The sequence below is a fragment of the Ruditapes philippinarum genome, unplaced genomic scaffold (assembly GCF_026571515.1).
Source record: "Ruditapes philippinarum isolate M1 unplaced genomic scaffold, ASM2657151v2 ctg135_1_1_1_1, whole genome shotgun sequence".
Taxonomy (NCBI): Eukaryota; Metazoa; Mollusca; class Bivalvia; order Venerida; family Veneridae; genus Ruditapes; species Ruditapes philippinarum.
Window position 1 is genome coordinate 120,528 of NW_026862663.1, and position 11,988 is coordinate 132,515.

An 11,988-nucleotide genomic window follows, 5' to 3' on the forward strand; every position below is an offset into this window, starting at 1 on the left:
GAAATATGTGGTCAAATATGTTTTAACAAGGAAATAATTATTTCAGAGAAAGACGCAAAGATCAGTCTTCAATCAAATGAATGATCCCGTATTGTGTAATTAGAAAGTTTATTCAATTCTAGGGCAACACATCATAATTTGCTAGTCCATGTGTAATAAAATTCAAATTTTCAATACAGATTATGAGATACATAAAAAATATTAAAAAATAAGAGGCTTAAAAACAACAACAAAAAACGCATATATATATATACGAATGACTTACAGTTTAGCATCGGGAATTCATCAACATATCTTACGAAACTTTAATTTGAAAACGATATTTGCGGGCGCTGAAGTGATTAATGTTTATTTGAATAAATCAAATAAAAAAACTTATATGTTTATGTTCTAAAAATAATCGGCGGCATAAGAGGAATTTCGTATTCATTTAACAACACTTGAAAAAATACTACAGAAAATGTGTTGTTGTTTTTTTTGTTTTGTTTTCAACAAAAGTGTGTGTGTTTTAAGTTTATTTATACTCGGGGCCGGAATAACCATATGTCTGAGATTATAGAATCGAGGACGTCTTTTTCAAGCCGAATCTTCCTGGTAGCCCATTCTTCGTTCGTTGGTGGTAAAGGACCTCTCAAGACGACAATACTGGCAAGGCATCAACTTCCTGACTGTCGACAACAAAAACGGCATTCATTAGCGCCAAACCTCCAGAGTAAGTCACGAAATGACAACCAATCACCTCTGGTACTTGAGATGACTTGACCTTGACCTGCCGTGTGCATTCTACGCGACGTGCACGCCTCTGGAGGGATTTGGAGAAGTTTCAACAAAAAACTTCCAAAACACGCTATTTATAAATTATAACACCATTCATAGCACTGACGCTTCGATGTTCTCATCTATTTGTGGGAAATGGTCGACAGGGAAAAAACCCTAACGTAATAACCGCCACACCCTGTTAAACAAATAGATTTTCCGCAGTTATATTTCAAGCTAGTGAGGTTTAAAAAATACATGTAGAATCTATCTATTAACTACCATAAATTGGTTGAGTGTTGGCGGTAAAAAAGAAGATATAACTTCCTGATCAATTTTCACTTAGGTTGATCCAACTTTGAATAAGCTTTGCAGATATGTTATTTTTTCAAGAATATTTTAGTTTTAATAAATATCCGAAGCCGTCAAAGTCAGCGACAAGTAATGAAATGGGAATAATTTTTCTGAAAACGTTGATTTTATTCCAGATTTGCTTCGGAAGAAGACATCTTTCTGTCCGTAGAGCATGGATATTAATACTCATCACAAGACAGTATCTTATTGATCTCAATTATGGTACATGACATGTAAATATGTATAATTTTTATGTTCAATAAAAATGTTGCATAACTTGCAGTTGTTATTATCATTCAATGATATTAAAATGACATTAAGTATTTATGATGAACAGTCCTAGAATATTTTGATAAGGAACCGTCAGTTGTAAAATGGCATTGTGATCTTATAATGAACAGTCACAATACTTGCTGGTATGTCATTTGTAAATGGCAGTTTAGGTTTTTCAAAATTTGCAGGATTAGCAGTCCGAATGTAGACCTCAATGAAATGTTCTGGAATATTAACAAAATGAATAGTCAACCATATTAACCATATATATGAATGGTTGAACACAACAGTATGGATAAATGACACAATGTGCATATCTTCTTATTTTGGTAATAATTGAAATAACAGCACATTTTAAGCAAAAAGAAAAGAAACTATAAGTCTGAAACATTCTGTCATAGTCTCCCCATCAGTACATTCAGTGCTTTGATTACTGTGTGATGTTGAATCCTAGAAACTCGCTCTGTTTTAAATTGATCTTTACCCCTCTAATAATATCTTAAATGGACTTGTCTTAAACTGGACAAGACCATTAAAATTTAATCAGTTTTGGGGAAAATTTTGACAGGATAGTGAGCAGTGTTGCTCATGTTTTAATGACACAGATGTATTGGCTGATCATGGTCTGCACTGGTTACATGGGCATATTTTATTGCCACAATCATTCTAAAAATTTCAATCAGGACAAGTCCATTTTGCATCACAAATAAACGACGGTTAATAAGTGTTAACGCATATACATTATGCAGATTTATATGTTTTTCACATGTTTATGTACTAGTTTTTGATATTATCAAAGTTTCCTTTTTTCATTGAAATTCCCCTCTCTAGTCCACTTGCGTACAGTATGTTATTTTTGCATGTAAACGTGACAAAATCTACCCAAGTGTCACTTTTCAATTGGTTTATTACTAATATATGGATGTTGACTATAATTCTACGAAGTGTTTATTTTCTTTCATGAATGCATTAGTCATTGTATTGTTAATTTATTAAAATAATCTATAATTAGACTGTGAAATGAATTCAAAGAAAACGTTAAATACGTAAACAGTATGAAGAGTGCACACATATTCAAGGTCAAGTTTTATTGAATGAATAACCAAATTAGGATAGTAAAAATTAAATGTTTGTTAAGATTTAGGGTCCTTAAAATTTCAGGATTATTTTTAGGTTTAACAGCCAGATGGTGTTCTTTATTGATAAATTTCTAAATGTTTGTGTAAGATTTACACAAAACATCAAAATAACAAATTTTACTTGAAACAACACTAAAAAAAAACATCACTAAAAAAACACTTCATATTTGAAACAAATAATAAAACGGTGTATGTACACAAATTAAAAGAACTTATTCCAAAAATAAGGGAGAACAGAGTTGATATTAGATTTAATAGTTAATATTTACCATAATTATATTTTTGTTGCTGTTGTCATGTTGGTGTTGGTGTAATCAGTAAAGCAATAACAACTTAAATAGACTTGTCCATCTTTTTATCTGGACAAAACCATTGCAAAAAAAAAATGACTAAGAATTTCAACCATGAAGAAAAAAGAATAAAAAGTGTGCTTCATCGGAGACTTGAACCAACAACTGCCCATGTGAGGCGAGCATCTTATTACTGTCCCACTAAACAATTTGATTTTTATAAATGCAAGACTCCATCTGTAAACTTATATGGTTCTTCCTCTATGAATTGGAATCACTCATTTTTTTTATTTGTATCATAATTACACATGTATATGTGTATGATATTATGTGTAAACAATTGTACTTTTCAGCACTTTGAAGTCAATTTTTTAACATCACTAAACTTTGTATAAAAACAGCTATTTAAAGATATGCACATGTATGTAATTTTTGTTAATTACTACAATTCAAGATTAAAGGTCAAATATATCCAACCTAACAACAATGTTTAAATCTTTATGGTTTGTAAAATATTGCTTAATTATAAGAAGTTATAAGGAGTTATAAAATGTAATAATAAAGTTAAGATTATCTTAAACTAGCGGTAATAATATGTAAATCTAGATTAAACAAAAAGAGAGAGCTTGGGTTTTTCTCATACAAACTAAATGAAGTGAAACATTTTATGCATACTGTATGCTGAGGGCATTTTAAATGTACATTGCACACATGTAATTGTTTATCCTCCGTTTTTTGATGATTTTACTATAGAGGTAGGGTAGTCTACCATGCATGTCAATAAGTGTGAGAAAGAAAGAGATAATTTTATATACTTCTTAACAAAAGTGACGCCTTGATTTCATTAAGTACATACTCACCATTCTAGTATAGATTTCTGGCGCATTAAAATATCATTTAAGACTAACTTAAGTGTGTAAAGACAGCTTGTTTATCATGTAAGAAATACAAATGACTTTAAAGCAGCATGCCTCCCGAGTCATGTTAATTTTCATGAAATTTTTGAAAATGTATTTAAAAGTAAATATTGTGAGGTAAACAACTAAAGCCATTTACATATTGCAATCTGGCACTTAAAATCCAAGAAAATCACCAAAATGTGGTCAACCATATTACATGTAAAATATCACTTGGATCTTGAATGTTTTTACCTTTCTTAAAGTTTTAGTACATTTTTCTCAATATTGATTTTTCGTAAAATATTCTGGCTCGTCTAGAGGCTTGCAGCTTTAAACAAGCTCCACAGCTAAAATTATTCTTACAGAGAGATAAACTTGGGCACTTGAAACAAAAAATATGCTAAAGATATGACCGTTATTTAAAAAGTTTTCTCAGAATTAAATTTTTAAAAAATATATAAAAATTTGTGTCATTCTCAGCCAAATTTGAGATAAAGGTGTTTGAACTCTTCATTTTTAGGACATTTTGAACAATAAAAATGACGATTCTGGAAAAACTTGAGTGATCAAATGAGCTTAAATTTTGCACACAACTTAATAGTCCACACCTGCATCAAATGAGCCGCGTCACGACAAAACCAACATAGTGCGTTTGGGACCACCATTGATCCAGACAAGCCTGTGCATCCGCGCAGTCTGATCAGGATCCATGCTGTTCGCTTACCAACCCTTTTACAAGTAGAGAAACTGATAGCGAACAGCATGGATCCTGATCAGACTGCGCGGATGCGCAGGCTGGTCTGAATCGAAGCTGGTCGCAATTGCACTATGTTGGTTTTGTCGTGACGTGGCTCAAATGTTTTACAAATCTCAAAAAATAGTTACCAGTCCTGTCATGTCAACCGTCAATGGAATCCCTTTAATGCATTGAAAGTTGTTGGGATTATATAAATCTTTAGCATCTGGACATTAAATGATATATATGGCAACAGATTTAAAAATAGAGGGTTCATGCACCTTTTTTTATTCATTACCATTTGTATAGGCTCAAGTGCGCATTTAAAGCGCGATCCTGCAGGGCAAAGGGATTTAATAAGTCTGCTGACTTAAGCTGATGTTAATGCAAGAAAAAAGATGCATTAATTCAATTCTGACATAAGAATATATTTATTATGTCTGATTCATTAATTCTCTGGTTCGTTATCAGTTTTCCATATAAAGAAAATGCTTTCACCATGCTTTTCACATGCTAGTGCTGTGACATAAGTTTTGATAATGAAAGGAACTGGGCCATCATTGCTGTAACCAGTTCTTATATTGTGCCCTGAGTTAAGCATGTTAAAAATTGTGCAACAATGATGCTGACACGACTGGTTTTATGTTTTTATCTTCCCTGCGAACACAGTTTATATGCAAGAATACATATTTAACAACAGTATTGAGCATTAAAAAAGTTAAATTAAGACTTTCATAAGGAAATAAACAAAATCATGTTAGAATATGAAAATTAGCTTTTGAGTAATAATTTCCTTATTAGCCCTAATTTTGCTAGAATTAAAAGTTATTAGTCTTTGCCACCAGTATTATTAAGAGCCAGCCCATACAGTCTGACCAGGCTCTATACTGTTGACCGATATACTTAAAATATTTATCTTGATATCCCCAAATGGATTATTTATTTGGGTAGTGTAATTTTAAAGTATCATGACCTCGCGCAGTCTGAACTTCCTGGTTAGAGCTGTATAATGTCAAGTATATTTAATGACGGCTAGATTTACAGTTGCTATCAGTTGTATTTTTGTGTTTGTTATAGTAAGAGCTACTTTTACTGTATTTAATTTTAAAAAATCTGTATATAATTTAATTTTCTTGTACAGTACTGTATAAGATGAAATAGTGTAAGGAAGTTTTTGTTCCAGTGTATCATACATAATATTATGTGAAACCATTTACTAACTTGTGAAAAGTAATTTTATACCGGTATGTGAAACTTATGATTGTTGTGTTTGAAAATGATTTAATTTTTGCTTCTGGTAAGTGAGTTTTTATGATTATTATCTTGAGAGGCATCAATTACATTTTTGTTGATGATTTTTTTTTATTTTATATATTGTGGATTGAAAAAAGCTATATAATATGTTTATATATTTATAGTGTGATAAAATCTGAAGTAGACTGATACTGAATTTTTTATTCTTCTCACAAGTAATGATCTTTTTGTGTCATTTTTGTTCAGGTAGAATATTGTTAAAAAGAAAAAGTATCATGTTGTTTGGAAGAAACATGTTATGTTGTATAAGGTAGCAGAAGAACAGTTGTTCAAGGAGTATTTGTTGTTCAAGGTAGAAGTATTTGTTGTTCAATGTAGAAAATGATGTTGTTCAAGGTAGAAATATTTGTTGTTCAAGGTAGAAGTATATGTTGTTCAAGGTAGAAAATGATGTTGTTCAAGGTAGAAATATTTGTTCTTCAAGGTAGAAGTATATGTTGTTCAAGGTAGAAAATGATGTTGTTCAAGGTAGAAAATGATGTTGTTCAAGGTAGAGTATTTGTTTTTCAAGGTAGAAGTATTTGTTGTTCAAGGTAGAAGTATTTGTTGTTCAAGGTAGAAAATGATGTTGTTCAAGGTAGAAATTGATATTGTTCAAGGTGGAAGTATTTGTTGTTCAAGGTAGAAATATTTGCTGTTCAAGGTAGAAGTATTTGTTGTTCAAGGAAGAAGTACGGTATTTGTTGTTCAAGGTAGAAGTTTTGTTGTTCAAGGTAGAAAATGATGTTGTTCAAGGTAGAAGTATTTGTTGTTCAAGGTAGAAATATTTGCTGTTCAAGGTAGAAGTATTTGTTGTTCAAGGAAGAAGTACGGTATTTGTTGTTCAAGGTAGAAGTTTTGTTGTTCAAGGTAGAAAATGATGTTGTTCAAGGTAGAAAATGATGTTGTTCAAGGTAGAAGTATTTGTTTTTCAAGGTAGAAGTATTTGCTATTCAAGGTAGAAGTATTTGTTGTTCAAGGTAGAAAATGATGTTGTTCAAGGTAGAAATTGATATTGTTCAAGGTAGAAATTGATATTGTTCAAGGTTGAAGTATTTGCTGTTCAAGGTAGAAGTTTTGTTGTTCAAGGTAGAAAATGATGTTGTTCAAAGTAGAAGTAATTGTTGTTCAAGGTATAAGTATTTGTTGTTCAAGGTAGAAGATTTAGTGTGTCTAATGTTTTTTTAGAATGATGATGTATTAAGAAGTGTATGTTATTTAAGATAGAAGATGTATATTTTGTTAAAGGTAAAAGGTAGAAGAAATACATGTTGTTAAAAGTAGAAGAAATGCATGTTGTTAAAGGTAGAATAAGTGTTGTTCATGGTGAATAAAAAATGTTTCTTGTATCAGACAGAAAAAGTTGTTGTTGTTAAGGTAGAAAAGCGCTTGTCTTGAGTGGCCCTTTTACTGATTACAGAATTTGCTATTTTAAAATTAGTACTTTTTATTGTGGAATGGAAAGTGGCCAACCTTTGTCACCAGTATAAAACAGTAGTCTAATTAACATTATTATCAAACAGAGGACATATAAAAGACTGGAATATGAGCATTTAATGTGTATGCTAGGGTTACATATAGACATATAGCAAAAAAGAAAACTACAGAATAGAGTTTCTTTAAATTTTTGCATAATCTTAGAATATGATAACAGAAAAACAAAATTATTTACGGGTCACTGACTTTGTTTTCTAGTTATCCTCTCTAAGTGATAGATGTATGAATAACTTAATTTTCAGAACACAACAAATATATTCTTGAATTTGAAAAGAGAAAAAAAGTAAAATACAATGTACTTCCAAAATGCTTGAAATTGATGAAGTACCTTATGCTAAACAATTTTAAAATAGGAGCATATTTTCTTCTGGTTTATGTACAATATTCATGAGTGTTAAATTACAGAAGCATTGTAATTTTACTGTTGATAAATTAAAAAAAGAATTTCATAAGAGATACCTTTATACCCTTTAAAGACATTTATGTATTTTATGAAATAATTCAAATCCTTCCAAAAACAGGATGTAGCGGTCTTTTCAGTTCAAAATGCTCATTGTTTTTTTTACTCCCCCACTCTTCTACGGTAACTTGTTTGTAATCTACAAACTTGGGGGTAAATTATTTAAATATTATGTGCACCACAATATCTTATTATAGCGTAAGTAATTGTACCTGAAATTATGAATGAGGTTTTTTGTCACTGAAAGTACAAATGTTTATAGTATACCTCATGTTCCCTTAAATTATTTGATACCTTTGAAAATATCATTAGTAATTTATAGTTTAATCCCAATAGCAGACTATATCTAAATCTTTAGCCTGCTGAAAACATTAGATTATACCATTCGACCCAGTGCAGACTAAAATAAGCTGTCTGATCATGGTGTGCCCTGCTTCCTATAATATCAGTACAAATTTTGTTTGTTTTTTTTGTAAAAGAAATCAAGTAACAAGATAATATGACTAAAGTTGACTTTTTGTGATATTAAGATTAAACAAAACAAACATTTATAACCTCTTATGAAAACAATTCAGTTTAATGTAAATTAAGTTTAAAGCAATATTATGTAAATCATAATATCAGACATATTTGAGCCGTGTCACGACAAAACCAACATAGTGCGTTTGCGACCAGCATGGATCCAGACCAGCCTGCGCATCGGCGCAGTCTGATCAGGATCCATGCTGTTCGCTATCAGTTTCTCTACTTGTTACAGGGTTTGTAAGCGAACAGCATGGATCCTGATCAGACTGCGCCGATGTGCAGGCTGGTCTGGATCCATGCTGGTCGCAAACCCATTATGTTGGTTTTGTCATGACGCGGCTCATTTTAATTTCTAGATATTATGATAAAACCTCTCTATGTTTTCTTTATTGACACTAAAACCCTAATCAAGATTAATATAGGTCATTATGACTTGGATTAAAAGCTTACATTTTGGACATTTATATAGATTGATAAACCAAATTAAAATAACAGGTGACCCAGGTTAAGGTAATCATAAAGTAACTTCCTGTTACTAAGATTACTTCTACCTAAATTATATAATTATACACATGTGTGACTCATTGTGAAAAAATATTATATTTTAAGAGTAAATAAGATAATTAGGATTGTATAAAATATTCTTGTTACACATGCTAATAGTTTATGTTATAGATAAACTTGTCAGTTTATTTTGTTTTATTCTGAGTACCACAATGTAATATTTACTAGTCTGACAAAACCCATGAATTAGCACCAGATGGTGCAGGTCACTTTCATTGTGATTGATCATGGAATCCTTTCTACGGTCAATTGGTCAATCACATTCTATTTTTCATGAGGGGTCTAGGAGACTTCAAACTTCAAATATATATATTCCTTATCACCAACCACTGCAAATGTGACAAGGTTCATCATATTATTTACAGAATGATCCCCGTTGATTTTAGATTTTATGTAATAAATAAAAAATTTACAATAACCTTTATTCTTAAGATATCTTTTTCAAACTTAAGATGTATGTTTCTCAGCACCCACATTAAATGCAACAAGATACATTATTCTAACACAAATATTTACATACATGTAATTATTTCCCCCTTTAAACTTAGATTTTTTTCTGAAAATAAAATGTTTTTACTTTTTTATTTCTTAAAGTATTTTATTGACTCTTCAATCCTCAAATTAAAGTTTCATATCACCTCCCATATCATGATCATAAATTTGAAAAGGTTCATAACTTTAGCATCAATATTTCTAGAATTATCTGCCCTTATATTTAGAATTTTCTTATTTTTTTTGCTCGACGATTTGATAAAAATAATAAGAGGATATTTTTTCGTTTGAGTGAAATATGGAATATATTTTCACGAAACATGATAAAATGCCACATATTTTCACGAGCCGGGACGGCGAGTGAAAATGTGTGGCATTTTATCATGTTGAGTGAAAATATATACCATATTTCACGAAAAACGAAAAAATAACCTTTTTATTTAATTTCATTATCAAAGAAAAATGGTTACGAACACCATTGCTTGCTACATAACTGCAATTGTACAGCGCGCAGTAATATAATTATTGTCTTGTTTTGCACGCGATATTTAGCGCTACATTGTGACGTCACGTAAACAACTCTTTAAACGTCTGTACAGCGTAAAAGAGTGAATTAATGATACTGGTGTTCGGATATATTTTCTTAGTTAGACCATTTTCTATCATTCTAGATAGTTTTCAAAACGAAATTCAACAAAAAAGTTGTTTTGTATTTATCAGATTTTTTCAAACAAAATGGCGAAAGAAGTTCCTTAAATAAATATGAGTTTTGACTCCGCCCACTTTCATATTTATATTTCATATTTAATTTTAAAAAATATGAAATATATTTGACTGATATAGCACCATATTTCATGGGTAAAATTAAATAAGAAGAGCTATCCTAGTCACCTGAGTGTCGGCATTGATATAACTACTTAAGTTTGTGTACCACCTCAAATATTTTCAAAGCTCATTGATATATGGCTTTGAAACTTAACTTTGCACACTTGTTCACCATCATGCCCCCAACCTGTAAACAGGTGGAGGTAACTATTAAGCATTTTGACAGAATTATGTCCCTTTTTGAGTTAGAATTTTTGTTAATGTTTGGGTACCACCTCAAATATTTTCATGTTCCATTGACATCTGGCTTTGCAACAAGTTGAAATTCTATACACTTCTTAATTGAGAGCATCATAGGCTTTTTTGAACTTAGAAAATTTTACATTATCGAGGCTCTTTTACTATCAAGTACTAAGAATAGTTGAGCTGTCCTACCGACAGCTCTTGTTTCTGTAACTTCTATATTTCTTGCGATTTACTTCACACTTGAAATGTATGTTTGTTATCATATTTTATGTAATAAAAATTTTAACTCAAGCACCTGTAAAATTTTACAGTATTCTCTTCATTTTGAACTTGGAATTTTTCTGTAAATTACTATTTTTTATAACATTTTTCTTTGTTACTATAAATGGTATCAACTTTACTATTACTTAGTTACTATTACTCTTAATATGTTACATATTTTTTGCTCTTATCATTTTTGTCAGTGAAAAGATTGACTTCAGATTTAAAACTGCTGTCTTTTCGATTAGGTCATAGAAAATGAATGTCTGTTTCACTATCACTGACATAGTCACAAGGATGTTATGTTGAACATTGTACTTGATACTGGTACAGAAATATATCTTTATCATAATTTGTTTTTTGTATATAGTTTTGTCTTCCTTTATTATTTACAGTATTTGATTTCAGTCAAGCATGCTTTCTCCTCTGACAGCTCTTGTAAGATTTGGGGACACTTGTCCTAGGGTGAAAGTGTCCCAGATTCATTGCTATTGCATGGTCATCATCGGTTACCCACGGTATATATTACATATATACAGAATATATACCATGGGTTACCGACAATGTTACGTATTAAATTTTTTTTAAATAAAACAACAGGAAATTTATTTTATCTTGAAAAATTCAACTTTTATCTTCTCGGATATGTCTTTATAATAGTTAGGTGATTGGTATCCCTGTGTGGTAAAACAATGAGTGATGTTTATCAGTGACAATGAATGTGTGTAATATGTGATATTATTTATGATAACATGACTAATTAGAGATTAGAACAATATTATTTAAAAGCATAACTCTTATACATATATTTATAAAGATGAATTTACTTATTCTCCATTTCTGTAACAAACTGGTCAGAATTTAATCATTAAGGGGCCCCTGGTCAGGAATATGAAATTTTTTTAATCCAGGATCATAAAAAAATATAAATGATAAAGAAGAATTGATAAATGATATGGTTTATATTACAACTTGCCAGTGTGTTTCACCATCCAATTACATGAGGAATGTAAAATGTTGAAAGCATGTGACTGTTGATATCTTTATATATCCTATATGTTACATTAACCAATTATAACAGAGCTTTATTTACTTCCTGAATTTATAACAATAGATTGCACTTTGTTGTCATGCTTGAGTTTAATTTGATGTTGTTTTCGGAGAATATGGTGGCTACATGAGGTAATATAGAGGCTAGTTGTTGTTTAAGAAAAACATTTATGTTGGTGGTAGGATAGATAATTAGTACATGGATATGTATCTAGTGTTAGTCAACAGTTAAAGGCATGCAAAGTTGGCATTTGAGCATTATTTAATTACCTACATATAGATATAGTACATGGTAAGTACATTATCTGCTGTTGTACACATACAGGCT